Source organism: Balaenoptera ricei, chromosome 4 (assembly GCF_028023285.1).
Source record: "Balaenoptera ricei isolate mBalRic1 chromosome 4, mBalRic1.hap2, whole genome shotgun sequence".
NCBI classification, from domain to species: Eukaryota; Metazoa; Chordata; class Mammalia; order Artiodactyla; family Balaenopteridae; genus Balaenoptera; species Balaenoptera ricei.
Window position 1 is genome coordinate 116,029,705 of NC_082642.1, and position 22,484 is coordinate 116,052,188.

Genomic DNA, 22,484 nt, shown 5'->3' on the forward strand with positions numbered 1-22,484 from the left:
GGGTGAGCAGACAAGCCTCTTGGGCTGGTGAGTGCTGCTCGGCACCGAGCCTCTGTGCGGGAATCTCTCCGCTTTGCCCTCCGCACCCCCGTGGCTGCGCTCTCCTCTGTGGCTCCGAAGCTTCCCCCCTCCGCCACCCGCAGTCTCCGCCCGCGAAGGGGCTTCCTAGTGTGTGGAAACCTTTCCTCCTTCACAGCTCCCTCCCACTGGCGCGGGTCCCGTCCCTCTTCTTTTGTCTCTGTTTTTTCTTTTTTTCTTTTGCCCTACTCAGGTACGTGGGGAGTTTCTTGCCTTTTGGGAGATCTGAGGTCTTCTGCCAGCGTTCAGTAGGTGTTCTGTAGGAGCTGTTCCACATGTAGATGTATTTCTGATGTATTTGTGGGAGGAAGGTGATCTCTGCGTCTTACTCTTCCGCCATCTTGAAGCTCCTCCTACATTACACTTTCGATGTGACAACCAGTTATTGGGATCTCACAGCTCAGTGATGGCTCACTAGCATTCCAAAAGGAAGCCCAGACTCCAGAGAGGATTGATACAACTGATTTAGCTATTTATACGGGATCAATATCAGAAGCTTTATTATTTTTTTATTGGCGTACAGTTGCTTTACAATGTTGTGTTAGTTTCTACTGTACAGCAAAGTGAATCAACTACACGTATATATATATCTCCTCTTTTTTTGTATTTCCTTCCCATTTAGGTCACTGCAGAGCACTGAGTAGAGTTCCCTGTGCTATACAGTAGGTTCTCATTAGTTACCTATTTTATACATAGTATCAATAGTGTATATATGTCAATCCCCATCTCTCAATTCACCCCACCCCCGTCTTCCCTTGGTATCCATACGTTTGTTCTCTGTGTCTGTCTCTATTTCTGCTTTGCAAATAAGATCATCTATACCATATTTTTTAGATTCCACATATATGCATTAATACACGGTATTTGTATTTCTCTTTCTGACTCACATCGTTCTTTATGACAGTCTCTAGGTCCATCTACATCTCTACAAATGACCCAATTTCATTCTGTTTTATGGCTGAATAATATTTCATTGTACTCATGTACCACATCTTCTTTATCCATTCCTCTGTTGATGGACATTCAGAAGCTTTAATAATTAGCATGATCAACATCAGAAAAGGAATTCCATTGGTTAAATTGGTGAATTGTTAGCCAACATAATGGGTTTAGAAGTGGATCCTCATTGGTGAGATTAGTGGCATTCAAGATATGTGCATTAGCTAAAATATTTTGGTGATAACTTTCTCCTCTTGCATAATCAGAGTATAGGAATGCAGAGAGGCCTATAGCTACCCTGTCACTGAGGGATAGATTCTAATCTCTCAATAATCCATAAGTGGTTGGGACAGTTAATCTGAAGATGTCTGATTGCCTGGCCTGCAAGGCTATACACTCCTGGCTCTCTGGATGTTGTTTAGGCTTCCTCAAATGATATTTTTTAAGGAAAGATATTTAGGGATCCCCTGTAACAATGGAGAATTGGGACTTCATTATCTCACAGAACAAATTGTACAAATGCCTTGTTCCTCTTTGTTAATAAATGTTTGTATGATAAATATTGATATATGAGGCAGAATTGTCCTGATTTGCTCTAATTTTAACTTGAAGCAAGTTTGAGGGGGTGGTCAGTCAATCTCAGTCACCTCAAGTGTTTTGGTTGGTACGGCTAGCCACTAAAAAGACTTTATGAGTTGTTATGACCCAATTGACATAGACCAGTTCTCAACACAAGTATGAAAGAAAAAATAACTTCCTTGGGAGAGAATTTTGGTGAACCTGCTCTTACTGATCATTCTCTTGTGGGAAAAAATTGATAAAGCATCTTACAGTTTTTTTGCTCTCTGTAAGGCAAGTATATTCATTGTTCTGCTCATTCTGTTCCCCCAAAATATGAAAGGATCAACAGAGGCTTGAATAGAAGTAGCTTCCAAAGGCATAAAACTTCTACTGGGTCATTCACTTCTCTAACTTGCTCCATAAAAGAGCAAATAGGAGAAACTGGGAATAGAATTTTGACCTTTCAGACATTGGTCCCCTGTGCTCTCCAGTGAGCCATGATCTTCATGTTATTTAAGATCTTGCCTAGGCTATTCTCTACAAAAGGTACTTTAAAAAATTGACTGTCTCAATCCCTCCAATCTGCAAGTAATTGCTGGTTAAAAAAAAAAAAAAAGAATTAAAAGCTACTCAGAAAGCTCTAGTTGTGCGTTCCTTAATTTTCCTTGCTTAAATATTTTGAAGTCATCAGATGCTTTAAGCATATCTGCCTAGAAAAGAAGTTATATCAGTTAACACCTTTCACATTTATTTGTGTATAGGCACTCAGATATGAAAATGTTCAAATGTGTTGCCTGATAATTTGTTTTTTCTACTACAGTATCAGTGAAACTGTAAATGGGAAAATGGAAATGTTGTATCTATATCTATGTATCTATAGCAACATCCTTCCAGAGGCAATACTGTATAAATTAAATTCAGAACATGTATCCCAACAGTCTTCCATGTTGAATGGTAAAAAATATCTATGAAGTCATTTCAAAATATTAAAGAGTCAAATTTTGGAGAAGCAGATTAATTAAGCCATAAACATTGTGAATATTTAAGAATGTTACTCTAAAATGTCACACTTTCAATAAAAGTAAAAGATTTAGTCTAGGTATTCTGTCACTTTTACAGTTATATGATTTATTAGACAATATAAACATGCAGACAGAAAGTAAAAGATATCTATAACTTTGTATACGTTTGCCACAACTTGCCAGCTAATTATCATTTTGAGATATGATGGTTCTGATTAATAAATCAAAAGGGAAACTCAATTATGAATGCATGCAATCAAACTTCATATGCAAGCCAAAATAAACCCGGCACTTGTAAGTCAGAAGAACCCATTAGGGAAACTAATATAGTGGTGTTCCAAGGCTACATTGTGTGGAAAATAATGCTCTCCCGTTTAATGGAAAGAGGTAGGTAAGAGAATACTTAAAAGACAAACTACTTGGAGTATTGCATATGACAACAGGACACTGACTGAAGTAAAGGGCTCAAGTCGAAACCGAAATTGATAATGTCTTCAACTCTTTTCAGTTGAATTCAAGTAATATTTATTGAGTAACAAACTAAAGCCTTTTCTACAGGGGGCTGTTTTTAGTTCAAGGAAAGACAACAACTCGTTGCCTCTGATCTCAGACATAGGGGATTTTTATGAGTTGAATTGTGTCTCCCCAAAATTCCTATGCTGCAGTTTTAACCCCAGTACTTCAGAATATGAACTTACGTGGAAATAGGGTTGTTGCAGATGTACTTAGTTAAGATGAGGTCATACAGGACTAAGGTGAACCCCTAATTCAGTATAGCTGGTGTCCGTATAAAAAAGAGGAAATTTGGACACAGAGACACGCACACAAGAAGAATGCCACATAAACATGAAGGCAGAGATAGGGATAATTCTTCTATAGGCCAAGGAACATCGAAGACTGCCAGCAAATCACCAGAAGCTAGGAGAGAGGCATGAAACAGATTCTCTCTCAGCCCTCAGAAGGAACCAACCCTATAGAGTCCCTGATCTCAGACTTGCAGCTTCCAGAACTGTGAAACAATAAATTCTGTTGTTCAAGCCACCCAGTTTGAGGTATTTTGTTATGGCAGCCCTAGCTAACTAATACAGGGATAGAAATTACAATGGAGACACAATCTCTATCCTCAAAGTGCCTACAAACAGTTGTTCTCATAGAAAAACTTACAGAGAAGTCTCCTGGCAGAGTTTTGTCACTTAAATGGTAAAAGTCAGGAGCCTTGAAACAGAAGTAGGCAAAAGGGAAAACATATGTTACCCAGGGCTGAATTTTGATGAGGCTGAAGATGAAGGGGATAGATGATTCAAGGCATGAATGTGCATTCTTGAAATAGGTGATCATGAGGTCAGTATTGGGAAGATAAGTGAGGGAAAACCATGGGGAAAAGTGTGTTGATGAGCTATATCAAGAATAGAAAAAGTGGAGTCAGTAGGAGAAGTGGAAGATTAGGTGGTTATAGAATTTTGTTTTAAGGACTTCTCTTTTAGCTCTAAATTTGGGTAGATGCACCCTCTTTGAAGGACAAATGTGAGGATGCTGGATCTTTTCAACATTTTTAACATGACAATATATATCTTAATATTAATGAAAAGCATGGAGCATTACCTTGTCAATCTTTCCAAAAATTCTTTAAAAATATTATAAAATATTTCAGACATGTAAAATGTCACATAAAAACTAATACAATGATCACTCATATATCCACCACTTGGCTTTAAAAATACGGTATTTCTGATACAGATGAAGCCCCAGGGGTTCCTCTTCCAGATCTCATTTATTCCCCTGACTACCATACCCTATGTCTCCTACTCTGAACTTGCTGTTTATCATTTTCATGCATTTCTTTTTATATTCCTCTTACAGAGTTTTCCAGGTTAGAGACAAGAGTGCTGGAGTCTTTATACCTCGGCCTCTGCCAGTGCCAGTTATTGGTCCAAGGCTGTCCCTGGTGGGATGTAAATCCCAAGTTGCTTCCCAGGCCTTTTTGCTTGCAGGCAAAGTAGATGCCAGCAGTCTCTAGGGCAGTCTTCTGATAAAGCCCCAGGTGCTGACTGTTGGAGTATATGTGTAACTGAGCAGGAACCTATGGAGCCTTCCTGGGCCAGACTGCCCCCATGTCCTCTGCCTGCCTCTTGTTTGTAGAAAAACTTTAGCCTCCCAGGCCTTCCTTGAGTTCCAAAGAATACATTTAATCAGAGAAGTGAGAAAATGCAGAAACAAAGGAAAACTGTCAAGCATGACAAAATAATAATAATTTAGCCATTAAACAAAGTTAAGGACCTTTAGTCCCTCCTCAAGGACTATAGATAATATTCTGAGCCATATCCTTTGAGCTGTTTTGCTGAAACCACCACCAGGTGGAAGAAGTTAACTCCATGCTGACCACAAGCACAAAGACCCCAGAAGGGTTGGTCCCAAAAGGTTGATGATATTGACTCCTGATTACCTTACCACCAACCAATCAGAAGAATGTCCAGGAGCTGATCACGCACCCCACAATACTTTCCCTCACCCTGTCTTTAAAAACCTTTCTCTAAAAGCCATCAGAGGGTCTGGGTGTTTCTGAGCATTAGCTGCCTGCACTCCTTGTTTGGCACCTGCAGTAAACACTGCATTTTCCTTCACCACCACCTGGTATCAGTATATCGACTTTATTGTACACAGGTGAATGGACCCAAGTTCAGTTCGGTAACAAATGCATATTAGGAGCCTGTGTACTTAACAATAGTAAAGGGAAATAAGAAATATAGGAAGCACACTGTCAATGTCTGCTACCTGCCCCATAACATGGATACACCATACTTAATCTATTTTCTTGTTGGTGGATATTTAATTCAAGTGAATATTTATTCCAATTTTTAAGAGTTCATGCTAAGAGTACCATAAAAAATAGGCATCTTTAAGCATTCCCTAATAATTTTCTTTATTTTTCAATTTAAGAAATAAGCCTCCCATAAAGTCCTGCTCTATGAGAAGGAAGCAGGGGTGGAAGGGAAGACTGTTTATTCAGGACTTCAGGACTGTCAGAGATCAAGTGAGCTGGGAAATGAGCTAGAACTCCTTTTCACAGAGGGCAACTTGTTTTGATGCCTTAGGTCTGGATGCTGCAGGTGAGGGCTCCTTGCTGAGGTTGGGGGCAGGGTCTATGTCCTGGCCTCCTGAGATACCCTCATGAAAGAAGAATCTTACATTTCCCAGGGCACTTTCAAATCCTTTAAACTTCCAGTTTATACCTTGCTTAATCCTTGGTTATTTTATTTAATGTTTTAAAACATGTTTCACCTTTACTTTTTTTCTTCCCTGTTTAATTAATATTTAATTTTTTTAAGTTTTGTTTTTTCTTTTAAGTGGGAATCAGGGGATATTTGCAAAAGGGGACAGGCTGATTGCCTAAGCCCAATGCAAAAGAGGTTTGAATCTGTTCTTCCTTCCTCATCTCCCTTCTCTTCCCACTCCCTTAGCTCTTAAATTTTGAGATACTAAAGAGATCTCTGTTTCCTATTTGAGTTCTGGTTGATCTCTAGGACATAAAAGGAAGTCCTGCAGGACAGGATGGCAGCCTGAATCATATATACATAATGTTTTTGACATCTTGATATACACTAAGGGGAATAAGTATAGTTTTCCACCCAAAGAGCAAGTTACTTTTCACAAATTTGCCAAGGAGCAGTCAGAGCAGTGCTGATTTGTCCATGCAGCTCATGAACTATGTATACAGTGACTACAAGGACATCTAGGAGAGGAAATCCAACTGTGTCAATCTCCAACTTGAGCACATTTGCTTAAGCCCAAAAGAGAAATTGTGAAAGATGTGATGGGGTAGTATTGCTTAAGGAGGACCCTGTAAATGAAGGTAAACCTCGTTACAATTTTAATTTTAGGATTCTTTTACTTAAGTATTAAAATTTCTCCTTTAATGGCCTGGTTTAAGGATAAACAACTAACATACAACAACCACCACAGAAAAAACAAACTGATCTTTCAGGGGAAAATTTAACACGTCTCCCAGTTTTCAGCTCTTTAGCACTTGATTAGTGTGATAAACTGAATGTTTGTGTCCCTCCAAAAATCATATATTGAAGCTCTAAAACACCCCTCACCTGTGAGGGTATTCAGAAGTGGGGGCTTAGGGAGGTTACTAGGTTTGGACGAGGTCATAAGGGTGGGGCCCCCATGATGGGATTAGTGTCCTGAAAGGAAGCAAAGAGCTCTCTCTCTTTTCATAATGTAAGGACACAGTGAGAGGGTGGCTCTCTGCAACCCAGGAAGAGAGTTCTCACCGGGGAACTGAATAAGCCAGAACCTTGATGTTGGACTTTCAGCCTTCAGAACTGGGGGAAATAAATTCCTATTGTTTAAGCCACCCACTGTATAGTATACGGCAGCCCAAATTGACTAGCAGAGTTAGGCTGAGAAAATGTCTAATAGGCATTTTAGTTTGGATGTCTGAAAACCTGATTATATACTTAAAAACTAGAATTTGCAGCTTGAAAATCAAAGTCTTATAAACTATAAAATGTCTCAGTAATAGTTTCTCATCCATCATAAGCTCCAGTGTTCTATAAAGTTTCTTTAGTGTTTGAAGCCAGTGGAGGAGCTCTTGAACTATGCTAATATCTTTCTTAAGATGAACGTGGGGGCTTGAGACACCTCCATGTAAGGTGACCAACATTAGGGAGCTCAGTCTTTACAATTCTTTTTGCTCTGAACTTCTTTTGATAATGTTGTACCAAAAAAACCTTTATCAATATTTCCCATTTATATGAAAAAATGCAGTGCATAGTATGAGGACTCAGAAAGACTGGCAGTGCTATGGCAGTACACAAAGAGATGTTATTTCTGGATTTACAAAGATGGCAGGGAACTAGTATTTTCCACTTTATTATTGGAAGTAACTCATCTTAGAAGTGCAGTGAAAAAGGCTGCACCTGACGTGAACTATGAGCAAGTGTATTGATAGAAATGACAAGATATAGAAAGGAGTCATTGAAAACTGGATAAAGAATTCAGATTAGACCAAAATAGACTATTGTCGTAGATACTTTTCACGAGTTTTTCCTAAGAAGAAATTGGAATTTAATATTAGAATGTTATTTTCTTTTATGTTGAGTAGACTTATGGTTCATGTAATATCTGGTAAAATGTATTTTGTTTTATTTTTATAACATAGGTTCAGGGTATTTTAAGTAATCCTTTTGTCATCCCCACAAATCCAGAATTGAAGAATACTCTCCAGATATTGTCATTTATTGATATCTTTACTGGCAGAGTCTCTGTGACTATGACAGCTATGATTCTGGGCCAGTACAGACAAAATCAGGCAAGAAGTACACCTTACAAAACGCTGTTTTAATGGGGCATATTTCTGTCACATTGTGCCACATTCATATTTCATTTTTGTTTTCCTTACTCTTGTTTGTTTATTTCTTGAAAATTGTGACATACATCCCTTATCCTCTCTTCTGTCTTGTTCTAGGCAAGTTAAATTCAAGCTACGTACAGTGAAGGACAAGGGACTTTACAGTCTGGTCACAATACCTTTCAAATCACAAAGTTCAGACTCATCTGTACTGCACTTCCTGCCAATGTGAATGGCAAGATGGTTACAATTTAGACAGCAGAGGGACATGAGGAGTTTTACAAAACTTTTATTAGAAATATGACCCAGATTAACCTCAAAAATTCAAAGCTAGAAAACCAGTAATTACCAGAGGGTTATTATAACCCTCTTTCTGTCCATGTTTTATAAGTTTTCAAGTAGAAATTAAGGGGACTTCCCTGGCGGTCCAGTGGTTAAGACTCTGTGCTTCCACCTCAGGGGGTTCGATCCCTGGTCGGGGAACTAAGATCCCACATGCCTCACTGCGCGGCCAAAAAAGAAAAAAAAAAAAAGAGTAGGAATTAAAAAAGTATATTTAGCCAGAAATAGAATTCAAGATATCAGAGAAAATGTTCTGCTTTTTTCTTGAGACTTCCTTATATTCTCTTGTTTCAGGATGAGGAAAATAACCATTTACAAATAGTTTTCCACATGATCTTACTAGGTGCTAAATCGGCTTATATTTTTCTGGGCTATTTCTAACACTTGAATAAATTTGCAATAGTGTTGGTAGGATGGGGGAAATTCTTACCTGAACAAATGTGGTCTAAATTCTGTGATTATATAGCCTGTATATAATCTGTGGTAACGCAGGAAAATAATTTAGAATTGTTTTATTCAAAATTATTTTATATATTACCACACTCATATCCAAAATAAATTTGGGAAAACATATCCATAAAATAGGTATCATTTATTTTTCAAAACAGTGCCTGAAGTTGCTATTATTATTTCAGGTAATTTTCCTGATACTACAGAAAATCCACTGGAGTAGTTTATATTTCAATATTCTTCTCTGGTTTAACCCTCTCTTCATTAACTACGGTTTATCAGGTTGCTAGTTTCATTTATCTACCCTTTTCCCCCTTATATGTATCAATTATATATAAGCTACTGTGCTCAAATCTGTAGAATCTCTCATTGCCTTAAATCTTCTAAGAATCATGCCTCTTGCCCTTCGAGACATCTTCAAGGTCTCTTAAATGTTCTCAAAACTATAAGTTTCATTTATATGCAAGAAAACTTAGCATTGGCATTTAAAAATGTCAATGAAAAGTCTGCATGTTTTATTTTCTTTTCCACTAAGTTTTTCTCTACTTCTTTGTCTTCCACCCGATTTATTTTAAACATGCTGCTTTCACTTACTTTAACAATTCCTTTTTCTGAATTTTCACTTGATGTTTTCACTGGGATTATTTTTCCACTTATACCTTAAATTTTATAGATAAAAACACTGAATAAATCATTTTAAAGTCCAGTTCTGTAATCTCAATATGAATGTGGGTAACTTCTCAGTTAAATATTAGAAGTCAGTTTTCTCTGATCCTTCCTCCCTTCTTATGGGTAGATAGTTCAGAGTTATTAAGCTTTAGTAAACAACACATAAGTAAAATCCTTGAAAATCGGGGCTTATTAAAGTGTACATCTTCTATCTCAGACAATACTAAACTAAGAAAAACAGTCACTCTTCCTTGATTTCCAGAAACCTTTTCAAATGTCCTGTGTCCTATTCATTCACCACAAGGGGGCATATGTGTACAATTGTATCATGACCCTTTGGCAGCATCATTTTATGATGATTACATGCAAGTATTATTTTGTTTTGTTTTATCATGCTTTTATGTCTTTTTTTTCCCTAGTATGTGTACTTTTTATAAATTGATCCTAAGACGACTGTATTTTCTAATGCTGAGTGTGGCGAATGAATTTCACTTTAAAACCAGAAGATATATTCTACGTTAAAACTCTAGAAACTGCAACTCCAGCAGTTTCTTCTATTTCCCATAAGACATATTGGAGTTCAAGCAAAATCTAATCATCTCCAAGTACCCTGAAACCCCATCAACTTTAGAGATATTAAACATTCAATGGCATAATCTGAAATATACATAATTGTTTTAAGACTCTGAGATAAAATTCAGCACCTGGGGCAACTACATGACTTTGCTGAGGAAAGTTATTCATGTTTTGGCCACAGGTTATAGTTATATCATAGTTTAAAGTGTTTTCACAAAATTTTACAGGCCTTCCATAAGTGCCCAGAGAGGGGCATACATTTCCACGTCAGTCAATATTGGAGAAAAATGACCATCACGGATAAAGAGAAGAAACTGCATGAAGGTATAGCAAAGTGGAGACTAGTGAGGCCATCAAAACAAAGGTAACAACAGAATGAAAAATTAACATCAGGGCTAACAATTTCACTCTTCATTATTAAGCGTGTTTTATACTGAAAACTATCTTCTAAGAGAAACTGAAAACAAAATTCGGGCTACATGGAATATATATTCAAAGAATAAGGTCTCTTAGTGTGACCATAACAAATCTAACTTCCCCTCATCCATGCCACTCACCTTCCCTCTCCTCCCACTCCTTTCCCATTATATTGACAAATCTTTTACCTGCTTGTGACTTTTGTCTTACTTAATGATGTGTAAGGCTGGAGGAGGAAATAATTGGATATGTGTCTAGATTATATTAGGGCAGTTAAGCGAGATAGGACTTTTAGATAACCTGTTTCACAATCACCTGGGTGTTTATTAAAAACCCAGATTTCCAGATCATACCTTGCTACTCCTCCCACAGACCTGCTGAATGAAAATGACTCTCTGGGGCTGGGAATTGGGAATCTGCATTTTAAATAAGTGCCTTAGGTGATTTTTATGCTGTTCATCTTAATAGAGGCTATAATCCATACTTTAGCTTATTATCCTGTTGGTTGTTATAATATTTCTGTAGATAGTAGACAGTATTATCAAGTTTATTCAAGATGTGGTTATAAACTCCAAGTTTATAACACACTGTTTTTTCTACCATATTATGTCTATAGTGTTTTCTTCATTACGTAATGATTCCACATACATATTGTCTTATTGTAATGCCCTGATTATGAAATTCTATTGAGGGTGGGGTGTATATGAGGGTGTAATAGCTTACCCCTTGCCTTTGTTAGTTATTACTTTCTATGAGTAATACAACTTGGTTCTATCGAATTTACATGCTGTGGAGCAACTAAGCCCATGCGCCACAACTACTGAGCCTGCGCTCTAGAGCCCGTGAGTCACAACTACTGAGCCTGCATGCTACAACTACTGAAGCCCGCGTGCCTAGAGCCTGTGCTCCACAACAAGAGAAGCCACCGCAATGAGAAGCCTGCGCACTGCAACGAAGAGTAGCCCCCGCTCACCGCAACTAAAGCCTGCGTGCAGTAATGAAGACCCAACGCAGTCAAAAATAAATAAATAAATAAACTAAAAAAAAAAAAGAAATCTGAGCCCTCAAAAAAATATACGTTATAAACACTTAAATTAAAAATGTTGGGGCTTCCCTGGTGGCTCAGTGGTTGCGAGTCTGCCTGCCAATGCCAGGGACACAGGTTTGAGCCCTGGTCAGGGAGGATCCCACATGCCGTGGAGCAACTAGGCCCGTGTGCCACAACTACTGAGCCCGGGCACCTAGAGCCCGTGCTCCACAACAAGAGAAGCCACCGCAATGAGAAGCCCGTGCACCGCAACGAAGAGTAGCCCCTGCTCGCCACAACGGGAGAGGGTCCACGCGCAGCAATGGAGACCCAACGCAGCCAAAAATTAAAAAAAAAAAAAAGAAGTTGTCTTCCCTTAAAGAGATTTTACTTTTATAGTATATATGAAAAACAAAATTTTTCACCACTAAAAAGAACAAGGTAATGATTCAGTTTCTATAAAAAAACCAGAAGTAAGGATCAGAATGTGTTAGGACCTAAATTATTCAATATATACAGAAAAGAGTAATCTAGAAAACATTATCTTTATGTATAATTCATTTAGCAGCTGCCTATTTGTGACACATATTATACACTGATTAAGAGCATGGTTAAACAACTGAATAATGTGCATGCTTCATATGATAACAACCCGTTCTTATTGCAAGTTTAAAGAAGCAGAACTAGGTATAGTGAAACTCTGTGTGTTTATGTTAATTAGAATAGGTCATGATCTGAATATATGCTAATATTTATGGATCATGAATGCATTCAGAGCTGTCCCTTGCAGAGGGAGAGGTCCAAGGGAAAGTTTGAGGAAAGTTATTTGTGGTCTCCTTTTCAGTGGCCTGTAATGAACCATGGCTGTAAATGTTTGCTGTATGAAAACCTGATTGGTGTAGCTAGCATAAACCAACGAAGGGATAGCCAGGTGAGAAAATGGGGAAAAAGTATTTATTTCTTAACAAGGATGCTGATAAATGTTTGAATGTTTGAAATTCAATTTTGTATCTTTTAAAAGTATACTTCAGAATTCGATAGCACTTTCTCTAGCTTTTGATCTCCTAATGATTGTTTATAGGCTTGGAAAAGGTGATGATTGTGGGGCTTAATGGTAGGCCCTGGGGTGACAATGAGGGATAGGTATTGAATTTGAAACTGTGGAAGAATCTGAGGTTTCATGGAATATTGCCCAGAATTCCATTAAAAAAAATCAGTAATGGTAATGTTCATTTCCTTAATCTCTTCATCTTTCATTTAAAAATAAATGTTACCCAGTGAAATGACCTCCATCTCTTTGATTAGAAAAGTCACATGAAAACAATCAAACAAACATGTTGTTTATTCACCAACTAATACCAGGGAGAAAAATTTTTAAATATACTGATCAGAAAGATATCTTGGAACTCTGCCAGGAGGTATTTCTCTATTTCTATAACATATATTGTTTTCTTTCTCTTAGCATGAAGTAAAATATTCATTGCACAATACTTTAAAAAGTTCAATAAACAAAAGAACAAGAAACATTTTGAGATATGTGTGTATTTGTAATATATATCACCAAAGACTAAGAGATCATTCTCCTTATTTCTCAGTCTTCAAAGACTTTCAACTACTGCTATCCATTATCTTCTGCATGGGTCTCAGAGGTGAGAAACAGAAGGAAGTTTGCATAGGACAGGAAAGAATTTGCATTGGGAAGTACTGGAAGAGAAGGAGGAAGATTCAGTTGTGGAACAGATACTTTCCTTTAACAATGTCATTATAGCAATAGTTAATTGACATTGTTTCTAACATAATAGCTATGTGACTTGAGCACATCGCTTAATTTCTTTGGGCCTCAATTTCCTTCCTTGTTAAAAAATATATAAATATAATACACACATATACTCACATATGTTGGCGGAGCTATTGACACAAGATATCTCAAGTATCTTCACCATTCTTTATGTTTTCTATTACCAGCTTACACCAAGCTACCATCATTTCTTGTCTAGGATGCTACAAATGAATCTTTTGTTCTCTCTTTTGCCCTCTACAATTCATTCCCAACATATCAGGCAGAGTGAGCTCTTAAAAAACACAAATTCTGTTATGTCCTCAACTGCTTAAAGTTTTCCAATGGCTTCATTTCATAGTTAGTCTACTCCTTTCCATGACCTTTGAGTTTATACAGGATCTGGCCTCTCAGTCCTAGTTTCCTACCACTTTCCCTAATCTCTCAGTGTGTCAACCATCTTGGCCTTATTCCTACTTCTAAAATATGCCAAGCTTGTTCCCTAAGGTTTAGGATCTATATTTGTTTTCCTTCACCTCAGAACATCTGGCTTCAGATCTTTTCTTGGCTGGTACCTTTACAATTTTCAGGTCTCATTTCAAATGACACCTCATTAAAGATGTATTTTCTAGCCATGCTTCCAAGGTAGCTACTCAATTTTATTTTTTATGTTTTTATTATATATCCAACATCTATCACTATCTAAGATTGAGATTCCTCTTTCTCTTCTTTTTTAACTTTGTTTATTATCCTTATTCCCACCATACTCAAGGCTGTAAGCTCCAAAAGAAAAGTTTATTCATTGGAATATCTCCAATCCTCAGAACAGTATCTGGCACACAGTAGGCACTCAACACACATGTTGTATAAAATCTCAGACTGTAATTACACATGATTATTTAATGCCTGTCTTCTCCCCAGACCTTAAGTACTTTAATCTCCAATTTAGCACCCAATAATATTAAGATATACATGTTAAATGAATAAATTATGATTACTGAATCCTCAAACTAACTGTATATTTATAGTCTGCTTAGATAATTTAGTCAGTTTTTATGACTGAGGTGCTATTTTACTTAAACTCATGTTTTCATTTTCCTATTTACATTATCTATTAATCTGGAGGTTTTCTTATGTGTTGATTACTGTATCAGAATGTCTTCAGATACAAGTCATAGAGTCATAGAAGGCCCAATTCTCAGTAGCTTAAGCAAGTAAAATATTTAACTAACTTATAAACAAATAACTGGAGTAAGTGGATTCTGTGTTGACATAGGTGCTTAACAATTTCGTCAGAGAACCAGGTTCTTTTGCTCTCCTACTTGGCCATCTTTAGCACTGGGTTTGTCTCCTTAGGCTTGTTGCCTCATGACTGAAGGATGGTTGTCACAGCCCCAAGCCTATGTCCTTCCAAAACTATAATCAAGGCAATAAAGAAAAGAAGGGGCCAATTCTACGAAGCTCTCCCAAGAAAGAGAGCTTGGTTACATCTTGATGTAACCAAGATGTGGTTCTTGGTTACATCAAGCCTATTTATAGTAGACTTCAACCCCCAAATTTTCCCCAAAGTTGCCAATCTCACTTCCCTTTATGTTTAAGTGACCTGTCAAAGAGTAAAATTTAAGTGTCAAAGGAGAATGGTATAAATATAACTGGCTTATGTATAAATCATGATTTATTTCTTGGACCTGAATTCATCATAAACATCCAAATAAAGATTTTATTAGCAAGGAAGAGATGACAAGAGAGGTTGGGTAGGCAAGTAACAGGGTTTGCCCTGTTACAAACAGCATAAATAACTGATAATCTTTTCAATTTATTTGCCATTGATGTGAAGCTCTTTACACTGGGAATAAGTAAGTTTTCATAGAGCTTTCATGTGATTTATCCTGTATTTATAATGTTTTCCTTTCCAGTTTTTTATTGTCAGAGGAAAAAAAGCATTGTTTCCACATCAGAGATGAAACTAGAAATTAAGCATTAGTAATGACTTCTTTCTTCAGATGGTACCTTTGAAACTCTAGGGCTAAGGTCAGCAGCTTTGTGTACATTGTCTTGTTTTTTCTTTTTTCTGCACAAGCAAGATGGGCCAATGAACACTGTACTTTCTGCTTGCTGAACATCCGCTGATTGATCTTCCCCAGGAAGATCAGGTCTAAGGCCTTAGGGTCCTTTCTTTAAAATGCATATTGGAAAGACACAGGACTTACATCTACAAAGGATTTGCTTTTGTACATGCTTTGCACAAATGACAGATGGGGGTTTTCCCAAAGCATGGCTTGGCTTCTTAATTGTATGTATGACTGAACAGGATGGTCTCTCCAGCTTCAAGATTTCTGATACAGCAATCTGCTTGCACAGTCCTTTTCTACTCTGTGTATGATAATCTTCAAACCTGTTTCATGTGTTTTATTACCAAGAGCTCTGTAATGATCACAAACCCTTGTTTCCTAAGCTTCAGAGATGAGACCTTTTCAGGAAATCATTCTTTAGATATTATCTGATATTGTTGATTCTCATTTCCATCTTATGCTCAAGACCTGCCATTGTCAATTCACCTAAGTAGTACATTTCAAAGAGGTCTGTGCCCTCTGATAGCACTGTTCCAGAAAATTACCATTAAGCTTTTGGGTCTCTCAGCCTGTGATCCAAGCTGGTATGTATGGTATTCATCTCTTCAACAGTTATTGAATATTCTTGCTTTGTACTCAGCACATGTTCTCTCTGGTTTAGTATAAAGCTTTGTTGCCCTTTCATCTGCATTGTTGTGGATTTGTTTTCTGGCATTTGGGCTCAAAGTGTGGACACACTAATTCCTGAGCATATAGTTTTTATACATTACATCATTAGAATATCCTTTACAAAAAGTTTATATTGACAAGGATTAATAAAAACTGTCAGAATTTCTGCTCATGAATTAGTCCATCAAACAAACACTTGCTGGTTCAAGGGCACTTTTTTCCCTTTGAATTTAGGAAACCTAATATTGGCGCATCGATTTCTTCCTCTTCAGCTAATTATAATAGTCTGTATATTTGACTGATTTTGACTGACTACTATCATAATATCTGTCAGGTGAGAACTGTTTTTTGGGAAGAGTCATTTTGTTGTTCTTCCCAAATGGCATAGCTCCTTTCTTAGTGATGAATTCAGTTTATCAAGCCAGGATTTTATTGTTTTTCATTCTTCCAAGGTTTATTTGTTCACCACATTTTTATTGAAAAAGAAGTTATTTAAATCTCCACATTATAGCTTTCTGATAACATAGCTATTTTTCTCACTTTTTTTCTTTATATTCAGGCTGCTGAATTACATTTGCCTAGAGGAAACTCTCATTTCCTTTTCTTGAATTTTTCATCAAATTCTGTGCAGAAACCTGTCCTTATTTCTATTTATGCTAATGATATGCAGCTTCATGGGGGCTAGTAGGTTTCACGGTCCTCTACCCAAGAGTGCCTTTGCGCCCGAAGCTGTCATATCACTTCCATTTTTTGTTTGGTTAAATCTTAAGGAACAATTGAAGTACAAGTCATTTTTCTGGTTGGCCCTGGTTCACCTCCATAGACTTAGTGTAAGATGCACTTTACCACATGGTGTATCTCAGCACAGTGTCACCTCTATCATCAATGACTTGATGGACAGAGAATCTTGGGGTAGGATCTCAAAGGATAAAGTTTTATTTTTCAAAATCCAGAAATATCAGAAACATTTCTCAGTACAAGTCCTTTTATTTAGTGCATTGGATACCATATGATTTTAAATGAAAGCATTTAAAAATATTTTACTGCATAACTTTTTACAATAACTCTTTTAGTTAAGAGACAGAAGTGAGTGAACATTCTGAGTAGGTTTTACTAGCAGGTTAAGCATGTTCTCCAGGCAAATCTCAACTATTCATGTTAAATTAAAGTACTTAGAGGCAGAATAGTGAATGATCTAAAATACTTTTTATCTCACTTTCATTAAAAATATTTACTCTTAAAGCTGGACATGTCTCAAGATTTAAAAATTCACATCAAAAAGTCAAGCCAGGGACTTCCCCGGTGGTCCAGTGGTAGAGAATCTGCCTTACAATGCAGGGGAAGCGGGTCCAACCCCTGGTCAGGGAACTAAAATCCCACATGCCGTGGGGCAACTAAGCCCACACACCACAACTACTGAGCTCACGTGCCTCAACTAGAGCCCTCATGCCACAAACTACAGAGCCCACGGTCTCTGGAGCCCTCGTGCCACAACTAGAGAAGAGAAAGCCCACATGCCACAACTAGAGAGAAGCCCGCACGCTGCAATGAGAGATCCTGCATGCCTCAACACGTGCCGCAACTAAGACCTGATGCAGCCAAAAAAAAAGAAAAAAAAAGTCACGCCAACTTATAAACACTTGAATTAGGGGTAAAGGAGGAAGGTTGCTCAGATCTCCCCCCAACTTTAGAATGCAAGGTAAATATATGCCCCTCATGCTGCTCCATTTTTTGCTTTAATTATCTCCATGTTGCGTATAGAGCATGTCTTCTTAGATTGACTCTTCTCACATATTATGTAGAAGAGGGGAGGTTAAGAGTTGGAGCTTGGAGAGGTCTTATGAATGCAAAGTAAATAGAATTAAGATGTTAACAGAACTGTGATTATACAGATTATGTGTTGTCAATAATGAGACTGTACTTCAACTAGGAAAGTACTTGTATGGAAATATCACTATCAAAGAAAAAAGCAAACTTTGTCTTCATAACACAGGTGAACACAATTGAAAATTATCAAGGAATTTTAGAATTTTTACAGATATTGTGATAAAATGTTCCATTTTGTTTTGATCTTTAAAATATAAGAAATGGAGCTACTCATTATAATTAAAAAAACTCTGAACAGTAACTGCCATTGTACCATATCTTAAATAAAACTTATCTCTTAAAACAGACAAGTGTGAGCCATAATATATCTTTTAATGTTCTTTTTAGGTAAATAGGACCTCATTTCCATACTTGAGAGCGAAGAGGCTTAATATTTTCAATGTAAGTTTAAGACTTGTTGCTTAGCAATATTCAAATGAGAGAGAGTCCCTCCTCCAGAACTGGATATAAAACAATTGTCCATGTGAATGTGTGTTAGACTCAGTAAAGGAAGAGATTTCTTAGCACTTAAATTATAACAGATATGAGACCATGTAACCAAATGAGAACAATCCAAACTCAGTAAATTTTGTGCAGATTAAGTTAGCTACATATCACTAATTGTAAATGTATCATTAGGTGTGGTTCATAATCATTCACCAACCTCTCCTCATGAAGTGCCTGGTAGCCTCTTTATAGAATTGGCACGTAAAAGCAAGGCCTCTCAGTCCTTGTCTAGATCCTATTTTCGTGCATTTTTTTCCCTTCTATCTTTAGCCCACATTTCTTGGCTTTCATGCCATCACCAGTTCTTAATGTCCCTTTGCAAAGGCTTGATGTATTTTAGTACAGCGCTTACCAGGAAAATCTGCTACTCCTGTAGTTGCCTTTCAAGCTGCATTGCCCGCTCTTGGTGTCTGAACATCTGTTGGTTTTATTATGTGTTACTTGTTCAGTTAGTCTTGGTCCTCTCTCTGTGCAGGCTTTTATCTCTTCTCAAGAATCCCTTTATTTTTGGTAATTGGCCCTCCAAGGAATAGGGCCTTAAATATGGTAGCTCCATAATAAACTGTATTGAATACATGTTGAATGAATAGTCTTAGACTTGACACAGGACATGCAAAACACTCTTAAGCTGTAGGAAGAAATACTAGAATTTCTGCTTATTATCAGTTGTAAATCCCATCCTCTTATTTACTTTAGTGTATTTTATAGTGTAGACAATACATTCTCATACATTACATGGATAGGTCTTCTAACTAGGGGGCTAAAGTCTCAGTAATTGTTGGCAGAGTAATTTCTCTTGTCTCATCTCTTTCTGGTCTGGTCAGTATGGCTCCAATGGCCATTCTGCTGTGGTAGGCTCCACCTACCACAGGCTGACCAGTTCAGCACGATAGCCAGTACTGGGGTCACAATGGTCACTCCATCTTTCCAGCCTGTCTTTTAACCAGTTCCTACTGCTCTTTGCTGTGATATGTGCTTTCTGTACTGGCAAAGTCATCATACTAGAAAATGTTTATTTATTTTGCCCCTGTATTGATTCGGAAGGGGTAGTTTCAATGACTACTTTCTTGAAGTATACAAAAAAAACCCACCTTTATCTATGATGTCTTCCTGTTTTTAAAACCCTTCACAAGTCTCCCTTCCTCCAAATCCTTTGTGATACAGATAAAAACATTTATTAAAAAAATGAGGAAATAGCAATTATACAGCAAGAGAAAGAGTCAAAATCTTTTAAGGTAAAAGATATGTTCCAGGAAAGTTGTATACAGATAAAACTTTAAAAAATGAAATCCTACTTTAAAAAATATATCAAGAGAGCTTGCTATTTATTTTCATTTTAACATTTTTATAAAGCAAAGAATCAATTTCATATAAATGACCATTCTTCTTCTTTATTTTATTTTACAGGGTTTGCTTGAACTGAGGTATACCTTCACTAGGCAGTACTTTTCTGTCTCATTTCTTTTAACAGGAAATACAAAAAGTACAGTTATATAAAGTCCTAAAATTTTTACACAAAATTTGAACAGAATGACAATGCTCAATCTGGCATTATCTTGATGACTTTGAGACAGAGTACCTGTGACCTTTTGTTATAATTCTGCTTTGTAATTTAGCCAAGTTATCTTTAATAGGGATTCTCTGTCTTGATTAATAAAACATCTCCATTCAACTAGTTGTTCAATCTAGAAATACTAGTGTCATCTTAAAGTCCTTCTTTTTCCTTATAATTCATATCTAGTTAGTTATTGAGTCTTGTAAATTATACATTCATAACAATTTTCTATTTTCCTTCCTCTTTATTCCAACCACTATTGCCCTAATTAAAGCCATGTGACCCTTTTGGTCTATAGCAATAATGCCCTAACTGGTCTTCCTGTTACCAGTCCTCCTGCCCTTCCAGCTTGCCTTCACACTGTTTCAGTAATATTTTCTAAAACATGTATGTATTTTATTATTCCTCTATTTAAATCAATCAATATCTGTCTCTTAATTACCATAGAAAAGCCTTCAAATTTCCTGACGCACCACCCAACTACCATCACAATTATTCCTAAGAAACCTGGCCCTTCCACTGCTTCTCGCCCCCATTCCAAACTGTCCACATTTGTGTAAACATTCCCATTCACTTCCCCAAATTTCTGTCTTTTTCTCTTTCCTCTATCTGGATCTTCCCCCTGTCTGCCTAATGAAGTCTTTTAATATTTGTTCAACTTATCTTCTTTGTGATGCTTTCTCCAGACCTCTGCTTTTTGGTACTTCCACATTTCTTTTACAGACTTTTGCCACATGATTTAATGCACTGAATAGCAAGGAAGCATGAGTCTGTCTACCCTGTCAAAAGGGAAGCTCTTCGAAGGCAAGAGGTCTGCTATTTTGAGATTTGAATGTCCATGTTCATTATAAAGTCAAGTAATCAGTATATGATATTTTGCACCCCATGATCCTCTGAGCAGTTAGGTATGTCTGAGACTTTTTTAAAAAAGTACTTGGTTACGTTATTTACCATTTACTTGGTACCTCAAATTCAGAGACTAATTTCTTAATCAAGACATAATCTTGATGAATTGGGAGATTGGGATTGACATATATACACTAATATGTATAAAATGGATAACTAATAAGAACCTGCTGTATAAAAAAAAATAAATAGAATTCTAAAATTCAAAAAAAAAAAGACATAATCTATAACTTTCAAGAAGCACTTTTCGGAGTGTTAGTATATGGTGACCTAATTTGATGTTTAATTCTGTAGTCAGATTTAAACTAAGACAGCACTGTTCTAGGCCTCTTAGTCCTTACAATCATATAAGACAGAAGAACATGTCTGGAATCTGGATGTCAAATCTGACAACAAAATCTATACATGCTTCAGGATTTGAGTTACCCTATCAATTTTATTAGTATCTTAAATTTAGTTATGAGCTTCTCATTTTAAAAAAGCAGTTAAAATATTATTTAATATGAAATTTCAAGTGTATCTATATAGACATACAGCCAAAGAGTCTAGTAGCTACTCCTAAATATATTGTTCATTATTTCCTATCTTATTTTATCCTTTTAGTAGATCATACTTGTTGCAATTTTAATGAACATTTTATTCTATAATATTTTTATAATAATTCTAAATACTGTTCTCCAAGGTTGTAAATAATATGCATAGTAGAAAAATCTTACATGCATTGTTCCATAACTTGAAAAGTCACTTTAAGTTATACATTTATAAAAATAAAAGAGAAGAAAATAAAAGCCTTGAAAGGAAAAAGAAAATAATTATGACATTTTCCAGTTAGAAAATGGATTTGAAAACACTGCTTTTTCTAAAATGAACTATTTATTTTCAGACTTGATAGAATTTTATTTTTATGAAGCTTTTTGATCAAATTAGAAGATCAGTAGATACTTCTACCTTATATATCAGACTCAGATTAATTTACTCTCCTTAGAACTATTTCATTGTTGGAGAAATTAGTGAAAATATCATCAATACATTAATGTAGAGGATTTTTACAAAGCAAACATAGTAAGGGTATAACATGTTTTATTCATAATATTAAACTTGTATCCATTCTAGAGCAGTTGAATACAGTGAGGTTTCAAAAAACATCTCATAGAAAATGAAATAAAAGATAACTAAATAAAAGATTTGCCTCTTTTAAAATAATGTGTAATGTCAGAATAAGAGACGAGAATAAAAACATCTTGAATAGTTTTACTGACTCATTTTTCATGGAAGCTGAAATGAGTCAATGGTGAGCGTTCTGTTTTAAAAATAACAGACTAGTATAATTTTACAAATTATTAGCTTTTTGACAGCTTGAGACTTAACTCCTTGAAACAATAACCAAAGAGATCAGTGGAATGAATTGGTTCATGAGTTAAGTTGAGATCATATTATTGACAGATGATAGTTTGGGTCTCAAGTGTTAGCCTTCTACTCCTGCTCACATTTCCCCCAAGTCCCATTCAAAAGAAGGTGAGAATGTATTTATATATCTCCAGAGAAACCTACATTGTTCATTTTTAAGTATGATCAGACGTTCCATAACATTTGCTGTGAGAAAAAAATTTTCATTTCCTAACCACTGGCTCTTCACCATCACTGACTTAATTGATTGCACCATTGGCCTGTACAGAACTCCATTTAAAGGAGATA

The 22,484-nt window shown here is 36.5% G+C and overlaps 1 protein-coding gene across 2 annotated transcripts in view; it reads right to left on the reverse strand.

Annotated features, from left to right (window-relative positions):
* Positions 1–22,484, reverse strand: part of EPHA6 (EPH receptor A6) — an 853,164-nt gene that overhangs the window by 85,327 nt on the left and 745,353 nt on the right. The window lies entirely within an intron of this gene.